Below are 17,375 nucleotides of genomic sequence, written 5' to 3' on the forward strand. Positions count from 1 at the left end.
CCGGCGCAGCCCCCTCCAGGATCGCCAGCCTTTCCACCAGCCTTGCCTCAAAATCCTTTGCCTTACACTCCTTTATCTTCGACTTCTCTTATTTCTGTCCCTACGTCTCTGTCGCCTCAAAACACTTTGTCTCTTGTCCTCATGTCAACTTCTTCTCCTTCTGCTTGGCAACGAATGACTGAGACTGTCTTTTGTCTCCTTTCTTTGGGTCACTGAATATGACCCCTGTTTCTGAATGTAAGCAGAGACGTAGTCAGTTCCCTGGTCCCGAAGAGCGGGCAGTGTTAGATCTCCTTGCTCGTAGATGGGTTTCGAACACCTCCAAGTACAGTCCGCAAGTGGTTATGGATATCTTCCTACAGTGGGAGGCACCAAAACAAAGGTATGTTTTTGATGTCATGTGTCCCTTCCTTCGTCAGGAATGGGAGGATAATGAGTTGGGTTCAATTCCACTGGAATTGCTTAATGTTCAGTCTGAATTTGCTAAAGGGACCAAAGTGGGTTCCGATGTTGAGGAAGCAGTAGAGACACTACTCACTTTTAGGTCTAGACTTCCACCGCAGTCATTGTTCGAACCTGACCCTTCTGTTAGGAGAAAAGTGAAGCAGTATCCTATGAGAGAGGTTCCCCCTGTATGGAGAGAGGCAGTTGTGGCTGATGCCGCTCATGGTATTGCGGCTGCACCAGCTCATTTTCAGCGAGTGTGGGTGCATGTCCCTTGGAAGAGAGCTGAAGTCCTGGCTCTTAAGCAGACCTTGCCTGACCCCCGTAAAAATCCTGCTGGTTATTACAAGGAGTTGTCTCAGACAGTTGATGCGTGTGTTATGAATTTAGCTGACATAGATATGTTGATGGGTAATGTAGTTCCTCAACCCTTATGGGCGAAGATCCGTCACGAGGATTACGCGCCAGAGTTAGGAGATACGTGGGTTAATATTACTGCTGCAAATGGTCGGCAGGTAGGAGGTGCCAAACCTGAACCCTTAGTTGCAGAACTACCTGGTAGGATTATTAATTTAATGAAAACTATGATGCCTCCCCTGCGGGTGAATTGGGACAAGTTAGCAGCATGCAAACAAAAGAAAGACGAGAGTGTGTCTGATTTCTTCACTAGGTTTGAGGAAACATTCATTGATCATAGTGGTCAGGACATGAGTACAGAAGGTGGTCAGAGGTTGTTTGTAGATAAGTTTATTTTTAATTTACTTCTTGAATTTTCTAATAAGTTAGAGGACTTTGAGAGTTCATGGGCTGTTTCTTCTTCGGCCCAGATATTGGCTACTGCACAATACTATGAGAATAGAGATAAAGATGAGAAGGATAAAGTAGAGAAGAAGACTAGAGAATTAGAATTGAAAGTTCTTCTGCAGCAAGCTTATCCGCCTCGCCCTAATCAGCGTCAGTTTCAGCAACCTTCCCAGTTTCAGCAACCCCCACAGTTTCAGAAACTGTTGCAGAAGTCTGAGTCTTTTGCTTCTCGACTCCCGCTAGGCCCTAATCAGTGTGTTTATTGTAAAGAAGAAGGTCGCTTCAAGAATAGTTGCCCGATCTTGCTACAGCGTGCAAATGGTATGTCTGGTCTGAGAGGTCGCAGTGGTTTCCAACAAGTACCTAGGGGTAGGGGACGTGGGACGTTTCCACAGAATGAACGTTCCTTTTCCCCTCAGAATTCTATGAATTATTTTGACCAACAGAATGTTCCGACCGTCCAGTCCGGTCAGCACTACACTGATGATTATCATGTTGGAAGTGAGAGTGCTGGTTTTAATGATAGTTAGGACAGCCATGGACAAGGGGAGGGAGTAGGGTTAGGTCCAGTAGACCAGAGTGGACCTTATGTTGTTGAAGTAATTACATCAGGTGTGGCAGAACCTTTTCTTTTGGATACTGGTGCAGCAAAGAGTTCTATCATGCACTCTAAACTCCCTAGCGCACCTTTGTCTGGCTTGACCAATGTTTCAGTAGGATTTTCGGGCGCCCCAGTTCGTAACCCGGTTTCTTGTCCTTTGCCCCTTTCTATTGGTCCCTGTGAATTGGAGGCTCCCCTTATTCTAACGACTGGCTGTGGCGAGAATTTGTTGGGTTTGGACTTGTTGAAAAGATTGCATGCGACATTACATTGTTCTCCTTCGGGAGTACATCTTACGGTGGGTAAGAAAGTGATTTCCCCGATGTATCTGTCTAAGGATCGCCTTCCACTGGAACTGCGTTCTCTCCCTGATATACTTAGGGCTACAGGTCCCAATGATGTTGGTCTCTTGCAGATTCACCCTACGTTGTTACCCTTAAGTCGAATGCTAAATTACCTTGCATTCCTCAGTACAAAATTTCCAGTGATGGCGAAAGAGCTCTTTTAGCGATTATCTATGATTTGGTTGAGAAAGGTGTGGTTGAAGAAACGAGAGGTAATGTGTGTAACAGTTCTGTTCTGCCTGTCCTTAAGCGTACTGACTCTTCTCAGCCACCTGTGTATCGGTTTGTGATCGACCTTCGAGAGGTCAATAAGATCGTTGTGCCACAGTTTCCTGTTGTCCCGGACATTACTGCTTTATTGACTATGATCCCTGCCTCAGCTGCTTGGTTTTCTTTTATTGATCTGAAGAAAGCTTTCTTCAATATTCCTATTGCTGAGGAAAGTAGGGATATTTTTGGCTTCTCTTTTGGAGACCGCAGTTTCCGGTTTAAGCGCGCTCCTCAAGGTTATTGTGAGAGTCCCTCCATTTATAGTCAGGCTTTGAAAACTCAGCTTGATACTCTTGCATTGCCTTCTGGTGCTACTCTTATCCAGTATGTTGATAATCTGTTGGTTGCTGCTGATGATGAAGAGATTTGTAAAGAAGTTACTCTTTTTTTGTTGCGACACCTGTCTGACCTTCATCATAAAGTGTCACCTTCGAAGTTGCAGTATTGCCGCCAAGAAGTGACCTACTTAGGTCATCTCTTGTCGAAGGAGGGAAGACGATTGACCCCAGAGCGTATTCAAGCGATTGCCCAAATGACTGTGCCATGCACACAGAGAGAGGTGCGTGCCTTCTTAGGTATCACCTCGTATTGTAGACAGTGGATTCCGAATTTTTCTTTGCCAGCGAAACCTTTGTTGGCACTTACTCTTAAGGACACACCACACCCTCTTCCTTGGTCTGACGAATGTCAGAAGAGTTTTTCTGAATTGCGTGATGCATTGTGTTCTGCTCCGGTGTTGGGTACCCCCGACTACAGTAAACCTTTTACACTTTATGTACACAAGAGAGAAGGTTGTGCGTTGTCAGTATTGACGCAACAATTTGAAGACAAGCAGCGCCCATGTGCGTATTTTTCAGCTACTTTAGATCCGGTAGCTAGGGCGTTGCCTAGTTGTTTAAGAGCTACAGCGGCAGCGGCTGTTTCTATCCGACAATCTGCTGGTTTGGTATTGGATAATACATTGATTGTGATGGTCCCACATGCAGTGGATACCCTATTGAATAGAACGAAGACTTAACATCTTATCAGTGCGCGTTTGTCAGGTTATGAGTTGACGCTTTTAGCTAGCCATGTGCACATCAAGCGGTGCAACACATTGAATCCAGCTACATTGTTGCCGATTTTTGTAGAGATAGGTGCTCAGGAACAATATGACTGTTTTCTCTGGACAGAGGAGGAAACAAAGGGTAGAGTTGATCTGAACGACACTCCTCTTTCGAATCCTGATGGTACCCTATGGGTAGATGGTTCGTGCTTTAAGCTTCCGAATGGAGAGACAACTGCAGCATATGCTGTCACAACTTTGCATACGATTGTTGAAACGGCACGTATTGCACAGAATTCAGCGCAAGCAACGGAGTTGATAGCATTGACTAGAGCGTGTGTGTTGTCAAAAGGAAAGAGAGTGAATGTTTATACTGATAGCCAATACGCATTTGGCGTGGCTCACAGTTTTGGTCGCTTGTGGAAAGAGAGAGGATTTCTTACTTCCCATGGTACGAAAATTCAGCATGGACAATTAGTGAGTGAACTTCTTGAATCACTTACTTTGTCGACCCAAATTGCAATAGTGAAGTGTAGTGCGCATAAGAAGGTTACGGATGATGTGGGTCGAGGGAATGCGTTTGCAGATGAAGTAGCGAGAGAAACGGCAAAAGATGTGACGAGTCGGATGTATGTTGCAGGTCCTGCCAGATGGGTTGTGGCAGGAGGAATGTTTGAAGATACAACAGAAAGTGTGAAGATGATTCAGGCAGAAGCGACTGAGGAAGAATTGAGTATGTGGAGAGAGAGTACGGGAATGTTGGATTCAACAGGCTGTTGGGTTGAGTTGTCAGAGCACCAGCGATGGTTGTTACCGGATGCATATGTGCTTCCGGTGGTTACTATGGCTCATGGGTTGGCTCACATTAGTTCAAAAGGTATATGTAAGTCGTTGGCTCCGGTATGGCAGAATGGTGGAATTCCTAGGTGTGCTGAAAATTTGGTTAAACACAGCATGATTTGCTTGATGCATAATCCTGGAAAGGGAACCCCAACTCCAGCGGGTCATTTTGCTCCTCCAACGTATCCTTTCCAGGTGCTGCAGATATACTTCATTCATATGGAAAGATGCAATAACTTGAAGTATGTCCTTGTGGTTGTTTGTGCCTTTTCCAGATGGATAGAGGCCTACCCCCTAAAGGATAATACAAAGAATTCTTTCCCAGATATGGCTTGCCGAGGATGGTATGGAGTGATAATGGAAGTGAATTTGTGGGAAAGATTATGAAGAAAGTATGTGCGGGTCTGGGTATTAAACAGAAATTTCACGCTGCGAATCACCCCCAGTCAGCAGGCCTGGTCGAGTGCTATAATGGCACTCTGAAGCTGAAGTTGGCCAAGGTGCAAGCGAGCTCTGGTCTTACATGGCCCACTGCCTTACCATAGGCACTTTTGTCCACGAGAACGACAGTACATTCTCGCGTAGGACTTAGCCCATACGAGATTGTTTTTGGACGTCTGGCGAATGTCTGGGGTGCGCCGAGGCCTAAGAAGTACAGTGATATCGAGTACCCTATGTTGGTTGACTACTTACATGATTTGACTGCTAAATTGCGTGTTCTTCACCAACAGGTCCATGACACTTTGCCTTCAGTTTCTGTAGACTCAGGCCACACGATTCAACCTGGCGACTGGATTCTAACCAGGAATTTCCAGAGGTCAAAGAACTTGGAACCAAGATGGACCGGTCCATACCAAGTCCTGTTATCAATTTGGACTGCTATTAAGGTGTTCGGCAAGAAAAACTGGGTACATGGTACCCATTGCAAGAAGATACCTTTGCCCTTACCGTACGATAAGTGGGTCCGGGAAGGTGTTGCCGATTACGAGAGTGAAAGGGTTCCGAGATTTGTGATGCACATCTGGAATGGACTCAGTCAGAACGTGCGGATGATGAAGTCTTGCATGAAGCTGTGCCGCCGTCTTTGAGACTTGATACTACGCACGCAGAGACACTCTTTCAGGATCAAACTGTGCTTGGTAAAGAACGCTACAACTTAAGGTCTAAAAAGGACAAATAAAATCTGATTTTTTTTTGTGAATTACACTCTTTCAGACAAGAGACTATTTTTCTTTTTCTTTTTTCGAACCACCATACGGATTCAGCAGCAGGGTCGCGGTATAAGACTTAAGGGGTGGCCCGCGTATTGACAAAAGGTCTGCGGTTCTAGGGACGTCTAGGACGCCTGGACGCACACTTGAGTGAAGAAGTAAAATTGCTGCGAGCAGCACGTTAGAGGATGGAGTCTGTTGTAACTGAAAGAGATGTTGAGAAAATAGATCTTAAGACAAGATTTTGTACATTGATACATAGCAAATGTTTTATATTAGTGTGCTTTTTGACGTTTTTAAGTATCATGTTAGCTTGTGTGTGTTGGACTGTCTATGCTACACAACAGACATCTGCACCCACCTCCCAACCTATGCTTTCTTTCACAACTGTTCCTTTGCACCAGTTTTATACGTTGCTGAACATGAACAGACAAGGAGATCAGAATTCGTCAACAACTCATTCATACAGTTGTTGCATCAGCATCAGTTAGTAGTAAATACCACTAATTGTTGGGTTTGTGGTCTTATGCCTCATACGACAGATAAAGGTATGCCATATTTGGTTTTGCCTTTTTCTTTTAATGGGTCTGTGTGGGCTTTTCAGACCATGTTTATCAAAACAAATGAGGTATGCCCCTTACGTTCCCTTAAAGATAACTCGAGCAATAGTGCCTTAATAAGGGGAATAGTAGCTATGATCCGGGATATTGATGCATATAATACTATCCCTAAGGATGAAGTGCAGGCTTACATTGGTTGGAACGTGACTGGATATAGTACCATCTTGACAGAGAAGGAGAGACGAAAAAGGTCTCCCCCTATTTGGATTGTACCCCACCGAGGCCATTTTTGTTTGCAAGGTAATGGTCGGAATCCAAAAGCTCAGCTAGGTAAGAGTGTGTGTGCTCAAACCTATGTCTATTCATCTCGGACTTCTCCACCGTTTGTGCCAGCTAAAGGCACATATTTTGTTTGTCATGACAGAGCCTACACATGGTTGCCACCTGATTTTTCAGGAACGTGTTATGTGGCATTTCTGCTTCTCCCTACATACACTACTGCTTCAGACTATCATTGAACGAGATATTGTAGAGGTGTCTTCAATCAGGAAGATACTGCAGCACACAAAGTAGGAGATTTCTTCAAGGGCTTCCTGCCCTTTTGGGATCCTATGATCAATAGTAGGCATATTTGACAGCTTGTCCGCGTTGTTGAAGCTACTATTAATGAGACAGCAGGTGCTCTTAGTAATGTTACAGCTGAGCTTCAAGCGGATCGCCTTATGACTTTGCAGACCCGTATGGTATTAGACATCATACTTGCAGATCGAGGAGGAGTATGTAAATTGATTGGATCCAGTTGCTGTATTTACATACCAGATAATGCCCCTACAGTTTACCAAGCCATCTCTAGGTTGTATAAAATCTCTGAGTCTATCCATGTAGACGAAGGAGACTGGTCATTGACGGGATGGGTTTGGGGACTGCTGTCCAAATGGGGATGGAAGACTCTGACATTCCTTGGTATGGTTTTAACCATCCTTTTTTATTGTTGTCTTTGCATCCAGTGTGGTCCCGCCGTTTGTAGTCTTTGTGCTACTATGTGTGTTCGGAGACCTGTCCCGAGAGGAGTAGAGAATAATAAGATGATGCTACAGCAACACCTTGACGACCTAATGAATATCGATATAGTCTTAGATTCAGATTTACATGAGTCTTAGGTTATTGCCTAAGTAATGGCAAAAGGAGGGGCTGAGGTTTTGTAATTCTCGAGTTTGACTTCATTTTGTTCTGTTTGAGAACAACAAGGACCCCCTGGTTGAGAATTACTATAATTCCTAGGACAGAGAAAAACAGTTTGTATTTAACATTCCTAGGCAATTACAAAAACAGCGTAGGACTCAAGGTTGCAAAAATAGGAGACATAAAAAATTACACTCTATTGTAAACCTATATTGTATTTTAATAAACATTCATATTACAATCATAGGTCATATACAACATAATACATATTAATAAATGTACAGTGAAGTTAAAACCATTATCATATGAAACAACAAAACAACGAAAATTTATTAAAAACACTTAATACACAAAGTGGCAGTTGATTTAATCCATTTTGTTCTGTGCCACCATTTTGTGTTGCCCTCATGTAGGCCTGTGAAGGTAGCCTGGCGAACAAAGTGGCCTGGCCTGCTTAGTTCATGTATACATTAACTAGGTTTCTTTTTGACTCTGAAATGAACTGTAAGAAACTGACCTCTTCCCCTGAAACTGACCTCGCAAAGCCAATTTCCCTGATCGATCTTTGTCTGTAATTGCCAATCAATGTTCAGGACATCGTTAACTTTTAGTTTCCTTGCACATGCCTTATCTTGTTCAGCATCTGTTACTGTTTCTTTTTTATGTTTCTTCATTACATGGGTTATGCTTTCAACTATAGGTTTGTCCGGCTTGTGGAGATTGAATTTGGGACATTCCTAATAATTAACTTTTGGGTTGGGATACTGTAAATTGAGTTTTGTTTTGTGATACTTTGTTTGAAAATGTACCTTATTGGCTAGAATTTTGTGCAGTGGGTGTACATTTATAATGTGAATATTGGGTATAAAATGAGCAGTCTCCTGAGAATTTAAACCGTGATGTATTTCTAAGATCACTGTTACTAGCTGCAGCTAATAAACTTGGTCTCAGATGCCATCCAGAAGTATTCCGTGTCTCGGTATACCAAGACAGGTGAACTCGAAGATCTTAGGCATGCCCCTGACGCCGCTGGGTTAAACCTCGTTTCTTCAATATTGCGTTTTAGAATTCCAATAGAAGCCCAGGTTAGATGTCCTGCACATCTAACCTGGGCTTCTATTGGAATTCTTTAAGGCATATTAGCAAGCCCATTATCACCGTTTTAGCTGCAGTTTCCTGCCGCTAAAACTGCAATAATTTTAACGAGGTTCTTGCTAATATGCCCCTAAATTCGAACTTGAAAATGATGCAGGTTCTAGGCTACTCCAGGGACAGCATGGGTCTAACTACATAGCTGGCAAGGCATTGGAGCGTAAAGATCACAAGGATCAGAAAAGTAATGTTTGGGCTGTCCGGTAAAATGTCTACTTTGTTAGTGTCAGCGACATGCCTGATTTAGTTTCAACCAGATTTGGATATTTCTGTTAAGCTAAGTGATGTTGCCTGTAAAATGTGGTAAGTATGACAAATAAACCATGCCAGTACAGTTTTAACATTGCCTAATTGTCAATTTATTTTGGAGCAGAGTTTATAATAACAATGCATATGAACTTGTAGACATTAGGGGCTAGGCTCAGAAACGTTTCAAGGCATGGGCAAAGTGGGCTCTGGCCCAAGGCCCTCACCTTTCTAGGGGCCCCATATATAGCTTTCAAGACAGTTCCAGACAGTGGCATAACACAAAAATGATGGGGCCACATTGTCAAAGATCAGATCATAGTTGCCGAGGGCGTGAATGAGCTGAAAATGGATAATAAATTCAGAGCTTATCGAAGCAAGGGGTCCAAAATTATGTTTGGCCCGGGCCCCCAGCATTCTTAAGATGTCCTCAGGGCCGGACTGGCCATAGCCGGCACTGGGCAATCCCCCGGTGTGCCGCACGGGTGGGGGTCGGTTTTGGTCCTTTTTTGTTACAGGGCCATTTTTGCAGCAAATCTGCCCTGTACCAAAATCGGCCGAAAACCGCCCACAGCAAAGAGCTTGGTGACACCACCAACCCCCCTCCCCAGTGGGGAGGTGGGAGCCGGCCGAGCACTTTGCCAGGGCCGGTTGTGGTTCCCAGTCCAGCCCTGGATGTCCTGGTTAGGCTGGCTATTCTAGATGCACACCTTCCTATTCTGACCCCGCTGCTTGCTACCCTGCTCCCTGGACCGATATCTTTAATCCTCCACTTAGCAGTCCCTGAGTTATTGTTTGCCAATTCAAGGAATAAGAACGTTTCCCTTCCACCTCCCCACTTGTAGTTTGATAACACTTACATTTGACTCGGCTGTAGAGCAAGTAACCTAAATGACCTGAATAAGCACGGCATTTCTTTGACATATGCACGAATGGGAATGCTTCCTTTTGCATGCATTAAAAAGCAAACATCAAATAGCATGCTAGATGGTTTGTGGAAGTAAGTGTATTTCTCATCCTGCGGAAAAAAAACTCAGAATTGTTTTTGAGATGAAATTGAAAGAGCTTTTTACCATGTAAACAATACACTGCATGTGAAAGTAACAAGTTAATATGCGTATGATAGACAGTTGTGGCCGGCATGGCTTGCGGGTGGGGGACAGGCGCAGTGGGCTCGCGAAGGGGGGGGTCTCCTGGGAGCATAATAAAGATTTTTTTTTAAACTTACCTTGAGGCCAGGACCCGTGTCTTCTTTGCTCCTTCTCCCATGCCTCCGACTCAGACAGGAACAGAAAGCAGGCAGCCAGGCCCCCTCCACTAAGCCAATCACAATGCTGCAATGCAGCGTTGCGATTGGTCTGAACGCCATGACATGGCGCTGAGCCAGGAGTTGGAGGGTTGGGCATGTTCTTTATGCAGGCTACAGCCTGCATGGAGAAGGAGAAAGTGTGCATGGGTGGTTTGTGCGGGCAGAGAGAGCCGACCAAACAGTCATTGCACACTAAGGAGTGGCAAACCACTCCTCCCCTGCTCCAGAGCAGCCCCGCCCACCGGCAAGGAATCATAAAATGGTAATGACTAAAAGATATTCCCATTTTATGTTTTTGCTTCTCGTCATAGGTTCAGCGTACACAAAGAACAACATATTTTAGATTAGATTAGATATTACCTTTTACAAGTAAAATGTTGAGTGGCTCGTTTCTGTGGTTTGTGACTTCCGGGACAGGTAAAATGTTCAGCTCGTTAGAATGTTAAAACACATCTGTGACACTATGCCTTGAGGTGCATGAGATGTGCTTGTCTACAATTGTGAATGACATTTTTCGGAGAGTGCAGCATTTAGATGTTTGGAAAGCATTCAAGGTGGCATTAAAATTGCCATGAGAGAAAAGTCTGTCCCTCAAACTTTGACACAATCAGAAGAGTATGTATCTACCAAGGCATTGACCTAAGAAGACCTTTGACCTACTGACTCTGTGGCAGAGAAAAAGCTCTAGCTCATCAAGTGATTAGTCCATTCATAGTGAAAAGACTTGACAAATAAATGCATGCATAAGTCATAGACATGGTTACTTGCCTTTCTTCTGAAATGTCAGACAATTCAAGTTAATTAACTGGATTTGTTACATGCTGACGTCCGTGTGCTTTTTTAATGGCAGGGAGACTAATCATCTTTAAATACATTTCTCTCTGAAAACTTGAAGTAGGCGACTAAAGTGGTGCGTTCAGATTAGCAAACTAGTTAATCTTCCATCACTAGTGAATCATTTTCTGAATCCACTTAGCTCTCAGAGAGGCAAGCGACAGGGACACGTTAACATGCAGCAATACAACTCAACAGCATCACAGTTAAATATTAATGCAGACATAACAATTTAGTAATAATAATGATAAACATATTGACTAAAAAGTCGCACCAAATACATGAAAATTGATAAAAGGAAAGTGTAACTGAAGTAGTTATTGGAGGGATAATAATAATAACTCTTTATCCCATTTGGATACAAAAGTGTAAAATGCTAAATCATTTGATCAAAAACAACAATAAAATCTGTCTCTTTCAGGGTGAAATATTCTAGCCAATTGCTAAGCACTTGTTAGACATTCTTGATGTGGTCTTCCCCGAAACGTTTTGCCTACTCCCCTCCTGTACTCTGAATTTGTTTTTGTTGACATTAGGACTCTGTGCATATTACCCCTGCTAGCCAGTGCTAAAGTACTTGTGCTCTCTCCCTAAAACCATGTACAATTAGCCTACATCTGATTTACATATTTAATTCACTTATAAGTCCCTAGAATCAGACGGACTAGAAAATTATTACGGGGATAACCCAATATGTGGCTGTTATAAATTGCTCAAGTATAATTGAATTATGCTGATTTTGCTTTATGGTATATTTTTTGTTCAGATAATTGCCTACTTTTTGTGTCTTTGGTAGGTTTTGTTGCTTGTCTCTGGTAATATTGCCTAAGTCTCTGCCTGGTCTTATGATTTGCAGTTTTTTATCTCCTTTGAAACCTTGCATTTCTGTTGTCCTGTTTATGTTGATAATTTACTGTGCTGATACCTTGGGAGAAAAGTGTACAATTTCAATAATTTCTTTTTTTTTAAAAGTCCCTAGTATATGGTACTACATGTACCCAGGGCCTGTAAATTATATACAATCAATCAATCAGGGAATTATAAGCGTGTTACTCACCCATGAGGGTCTTAAGGCGCTGAGAGGGGAGGGGGGTCCGCAAATCTGTTTAGCCGAAGAGCCAGGTCTTGAGGGTTTTCCTAAAGGTGTTCAGGGAGGGGGCGCATCTGATGTCTGCCGGTAGCTTGTTCCAGGTCTTGGCTGCAATGTGAGAGAAGGATCTTCCGCCTGCTCTGGCTCTGTAGATGCGTAGGGTTTCGGCCAGTGTGAGGTTGTAAGATAAGAGGTTTGTTTTGGGTATGAGGAAGTTGATTCTGTTGCTGAGGTATTTGGGTCCGTTGTTGTGTAGGCATTTGTAGGCGTGAGTGAGGATTTTGAAAGTGACTCTTTTCTCCACGGGGAGCCAGTGGAGACTTCATAGGTGTTGACTGATATGTTCATGTCTGGGGATGCAGAGGACGAGTCTGACTGCGCTGTTCTGTATTTTCTGGAGTTTGCGGAGTACTACTAGTAGAACTCCAGGACTCATTTTGCCACCCATTAAAGTAGCACTTTGAAAGATTTCTGATGCCTGCCATTGCAGTCCGTAGTGGAGTTTTAAACTGCCAATTTGTTCTTGCGAAATAAACTTTTTTCCAGACCTAAACTTTCCTTTTTAATTTATAAAACCCATTCAAAGGTAGCCCCTAAAGGCTCATAGTCTTTGTGCATTCTATTTAAAAAGTAGGACATGTGCTTTTATGTATTACATTTCCTCGTGGTGAAAAACTCCTAACTTCATTTTTCACTACTGTAGATCCTATCTTTCCCATTGGATAGGTTTGAGTTATCTTACCACATATAGGGCCTGATTACGATTGCGGTTTTCCCGCATCCTCCGGGCCGGCGGAAGCCACCGCCGGCCCGGAGGATGCGGGAAAACCGCAGCGGACTGAAAAAGACCCCCCGCCAGATTAGGATGGCTGGGGGATCGTTTTTCAGTCTGCAGCTTTTCCGCCGCGGTCGCCTTCTGACCACGGCGGAAAAGCTTTAACATGGCTGGCGGTGTCTATCAGACACCGCCAGCCATATTATGATGTCTGCGGAAAGATGCCTTTACACAGTGGCATTTCCGCCGTGTAAAGGCATACGGATTCGTGTTTGGGGGCCCGTTGCGGGCCCCCAGGGGTTAAGGGGGGGTGGGGGGTGCACATGGGGGGTACCTATGGTACCCCCTGCATTTGCCTGCACAAAGCGGCAGGCACCGCGAGGTGCCTGCCGCTTTGTGCATGCAAATGCACAACTCACATTTTTATCATTGCGGCGGGTGCTGCTTCAAGCAGCACCCGCCGCAATGATAAAAATACAGGATGTGACCGCCAGGGTGGCGGTCACATCCTAATGTGCACGGAGGGACCGCCGCTGCCCCTGCGGACGGTCCCACCTACTCTATGGTGGCGGACGGACTCAGGTCCGTCCGCCATCATAATCGACCCCTTAATACGTACTAACATTTGATTGGGAACAGATAGGGATTTCAATTGTGGACTTGAATGAATTGTAGTTTAAAATCCAGTTTAATGGTAAAGTCGGATTTTAAGTCAATCATGCCAGGATGGCTAGGGACTGAGCTGTTCCCAGCCCCACTTGCACAAGAAAGGGCTGCCTCGAGCACACATATAAAGGAACCTGACAATAGCCTTTTGTCACTCCAGACTTCCTGAAGCCTTGGCAGGGGAAGGGAAGAACTTTGCGGACCTAGATGTGGGTGTAGGCCAGGGTGTTTCCCTTCTTGAAAATCTGGCATCAGCTATAAATAGTGAACACTCAGGACACCTCTTCATTGAACTCCTGTACTTATGGAATACTTCACAAGAGCTGCCTGGACCCCTGAAAACTGCCAGAATGCTACCAAGGACCTGCTTGCTGCTTAAGGCCTTCCTTGTTGCTTGAAGGAGAACTGGACCATATTCTACTTGAACCCAGGACCACCAGAATTGACTCAAAGGGTTAGTAGGCTGTCCTATTGTGTGGGCTACAGGAATATAACAAGCTCCAGAGACCTTGAACCATGCACCTCCCTTTGCTAGAGTGAGTCCTAACCCCCCCCCCCCCCCAAGTGGTGCCCTTCAGAGTCCTGGACATTTGGTTGTGGTGTTGGTGGCACCTTTCCTGCCTAACCCTATAGCTTGGACTTAGAAGAAACCTTGACCAAAAACCAACAGGAGACCAAGACCTACCTGCCAGCCGATCTGCTTCAGGTGCATAGCAGGTCGGCCTGACTTTACGGAGTCTCTTGCTATGATCTTCAGGAACTGATCTGAGGACAAATCATGACTGGATTCAAGAAGATGGACCCGATTGGAATCAAAGTATATGGGAAAAGGACCATTGAAAACCAAGAAAGGAAACCAATGGACTAACAGGCAACAGGGACATGACTGGCACACAGAACCCAGGATAAGGAACAAGAATCCAGAACTCTGAACCTGCATACCAACAAGGGCAGAACAGGAAGTGTCTAGACATAACTAACAGAACAGGAACATGCCCGAAATAAGGAGCACTAGAGAAGGATGAAGGATCCAAAACACAGAATCTGCACACAAGCATGGCCAGAACAGGGTGTGTGTAGATAGAACCAGAATCATGGGTAAGGAGGACCAGGTAGTAACATTAAGGAACAGTCTGAGGAAAGCCAAAGTAACAAAACAAGTAGTAGGGAGCAATAAAATAAAAGGAAAACCTAGATACAAGGAATCGGGGAACATTCCTGGAATCAGAGCAGCAAGACAAAAACAGAAGAAGTGGAACTTCAGCAGAAAAGACAGTTGTGAGCCCCTGTCCACTAAGTTCCCTGGGGTTAAAAAGCTGGAGGCACAGGAGGAGCACAGGTGCAGTGAGTGCACTAGATGTGAGCTGTCAACAAGGTACAGGGAATCAGGGAACTACCAGTGAAGGAAGGCTCCACAACAGGTGGGAGAAGACAAGACTATGGAAGCCAACAGATGAAAGGAGAAGAAAGAGAAACCAGAGACAGTTGCAGAATGAAGTAGAGAGGGTGACAAATGAAGGAAGCAATTATAAACATGTCAGTATAAATATAAAAACAGTAGCAAATAAGCTGGAAATAACTACAACTCCTGGACAAGATCTGGATAAGGAATCAGAACAGAATGAACTGCTTTGCTTGCCCCATAGTGCACCAGAATGGTAAAGTGAAAACCAGGACTGGAACATAATTTGGATCATGGTATGCATGTGCTGGAGAGTGTGCTTTAATGAGCAGGTCAAAAAGCAGGATCTCACAGGTCCCACAGGAGTGACACTCAGTGGCTACATGATGGAATCCCTGCAATTCTGACATGAATTCATAATGTAATGTATTGTTTGCATATGCAGATTGACAGACTGAAGGTTATATGTGGACAATAATAACTGACATAGTGTACCCATGCTTATGGTAATAACTTTTGAAGATGTATTCCTTGGATTGGGTGCCAAGGCGCCTCAGGGCATTTCCGCTCTCTACAAGTCCTTAAATCAAATCAAATCAAATCAAATCAAATCATATAAAAGAATTGAATGATCACTTTTTACTCATTACATCAGCAACTTTGCTATAGTCATTATCCCATACGTTAGTAACTTAAACATGTCATTGTTGACCAGTATATTGACTTTATCAGTGGTCAAAGTCTTTCTCCAATCTAGGAAGTATGCATCATTGTTTTGAGTGAATGATGGGGTGTGCATAAGGGTATGGATAACGAATCCCAAAATCATATTCAGTCGGGTAGCGTATTTATGGACTTTGTACTCTATGGAGTAAAACTTGCATCAAACAATGCATCCGTGCACTTAATATGTCATGTTTCCCCTCACCTAATAATATAGAGAAACTTCTGCAGAGGTACTGTCATATTGGGAGCCTATGTATCAAAAGTCATGTCTCACAGAAATAAGCCTTTTCATGTCCTGCACTTCAATTGTATTTAAACATTTTCTACCACATATTAGTTCAATACTGTACAAGGCATAAAACATTTAAAGGCATACCTAAATTTTCAATACTTTCAAAATACTTATATTTCATCTTCTTTTTAACTGTGATATTATCAGACTTGTTACAGCCTCCATATCAGAGGCAACCATTACTGATGCAACAGTCTTGATGTCAAGAATAGTAAACATTTGTATTGCAGATGAAACTCTGCTTCATCAGACCAATTCTGGAGTGAATGTCAAAATACAAAAGAAGTGTGGCATACGGAAACATATTTCTGAAAAAAGTTCAGAATTTTGCAATTGCAAACTCTCTAATGTAGTAAAATTAAAATTAGGTGGATTTTGCAAACACAAAAACCCATTTACATAATACAAACTCTATTTTAAGGTTCTGAAAAGCTTTTCTGATTCACAAAATGGGTTTAGAAATCATTAACAAATTGCAATTTGGAAGGGACGGGTTAGGGGAGTTCATTCCAAATTGCGATTGAGTAACCTTCGTATCATTTGCAGACACTCCTAAGTTGGGTTGGTAATAGATTCACAATGTGCAAAGTATTCCCTTCGGACTCATTCCCGTTTGGGAATTGGGTGGCAGTGGTCCAGATTAATATTTTCTGGCTATCAAGCTGTTGGGTTTTATTGGGACTTTCAATGAGGGAGTTTTAAAATAATTTTTTAATACATTTGAAGTTCATGACATTGTTAATATTTTTGATTGTTATATTTACTATTTAATTATACATTGTTTTGTATTTATAATTTGGGCTGCTGGCTCTTATACTGGCTTTGGCTCGGTAGTGTTTTAAATAATATAAATTTAAATGTTTTCACTTTAAATGTTTGGGTAATAATGTATAGTTTTTTTTTATGTCTTATCACTTTTTAAATTTGTGTTTAATTTGTGAATGACCCCTCACCACACCACAGAGTTCAACACTATCCACAATGTTGTTTAGTTTAGAGTGAGGCCAACAAAATCTGAACCCACCCCTCTCCCCAAGTCCAAGCCTTTCTCTAAAGTTGTTTAGTATAAAGTTAGAATATTAAATATGACCCCTGCTCACCCCCAGGGTCCAGCACTGTCACCAATGTTGTTTACCTTGGAGTGGGATTAGTAAATCTGACCCTCCACAAAAACGTGAGAGATGCCCTTATATCTGAAAGGGACAGGGTCAATTATAATCAAAACAAAAGAAAGTCCCTCTCGTGTCACTTATTCTGATGATAAAGTCAACAGAATGAAGTCTTAAACTCTCGTACCCAAACTACATTTACTCCAATATATACACACTGAACTTTATTATACGTAAAAATGTCTAATTTATTGTAGTATAGAAAATATATTCATTAAAATCACTGTAATGTTATATTAAAACAACACATACATTGCTCTGTGTTTTTCACAAATAGCCTTCATTGAGGTAGAGATCTGATCTATATACCATCAAAGTTAAAAACACAATTCATACATTTCCATAGATAATTTCACCATAGAAACACAAAAATATCTCATTAATCATGTTCAATTATCTACATAATTTCACCA

This window comes from Lissotriton vulgaris, chromosome 1_1, assembly GCF_964263255.1.
Source record: "Lissotriton vulgaris chromosome 1_1, aLisVul1.2, whole genome shotgun sequence".
Lineage (NCBI taxonomy): Eukaryota > Metazoa > Chordata > Amphibia > Caudata > Salamandridae > Lissotriton > Lissotriton vulgaris.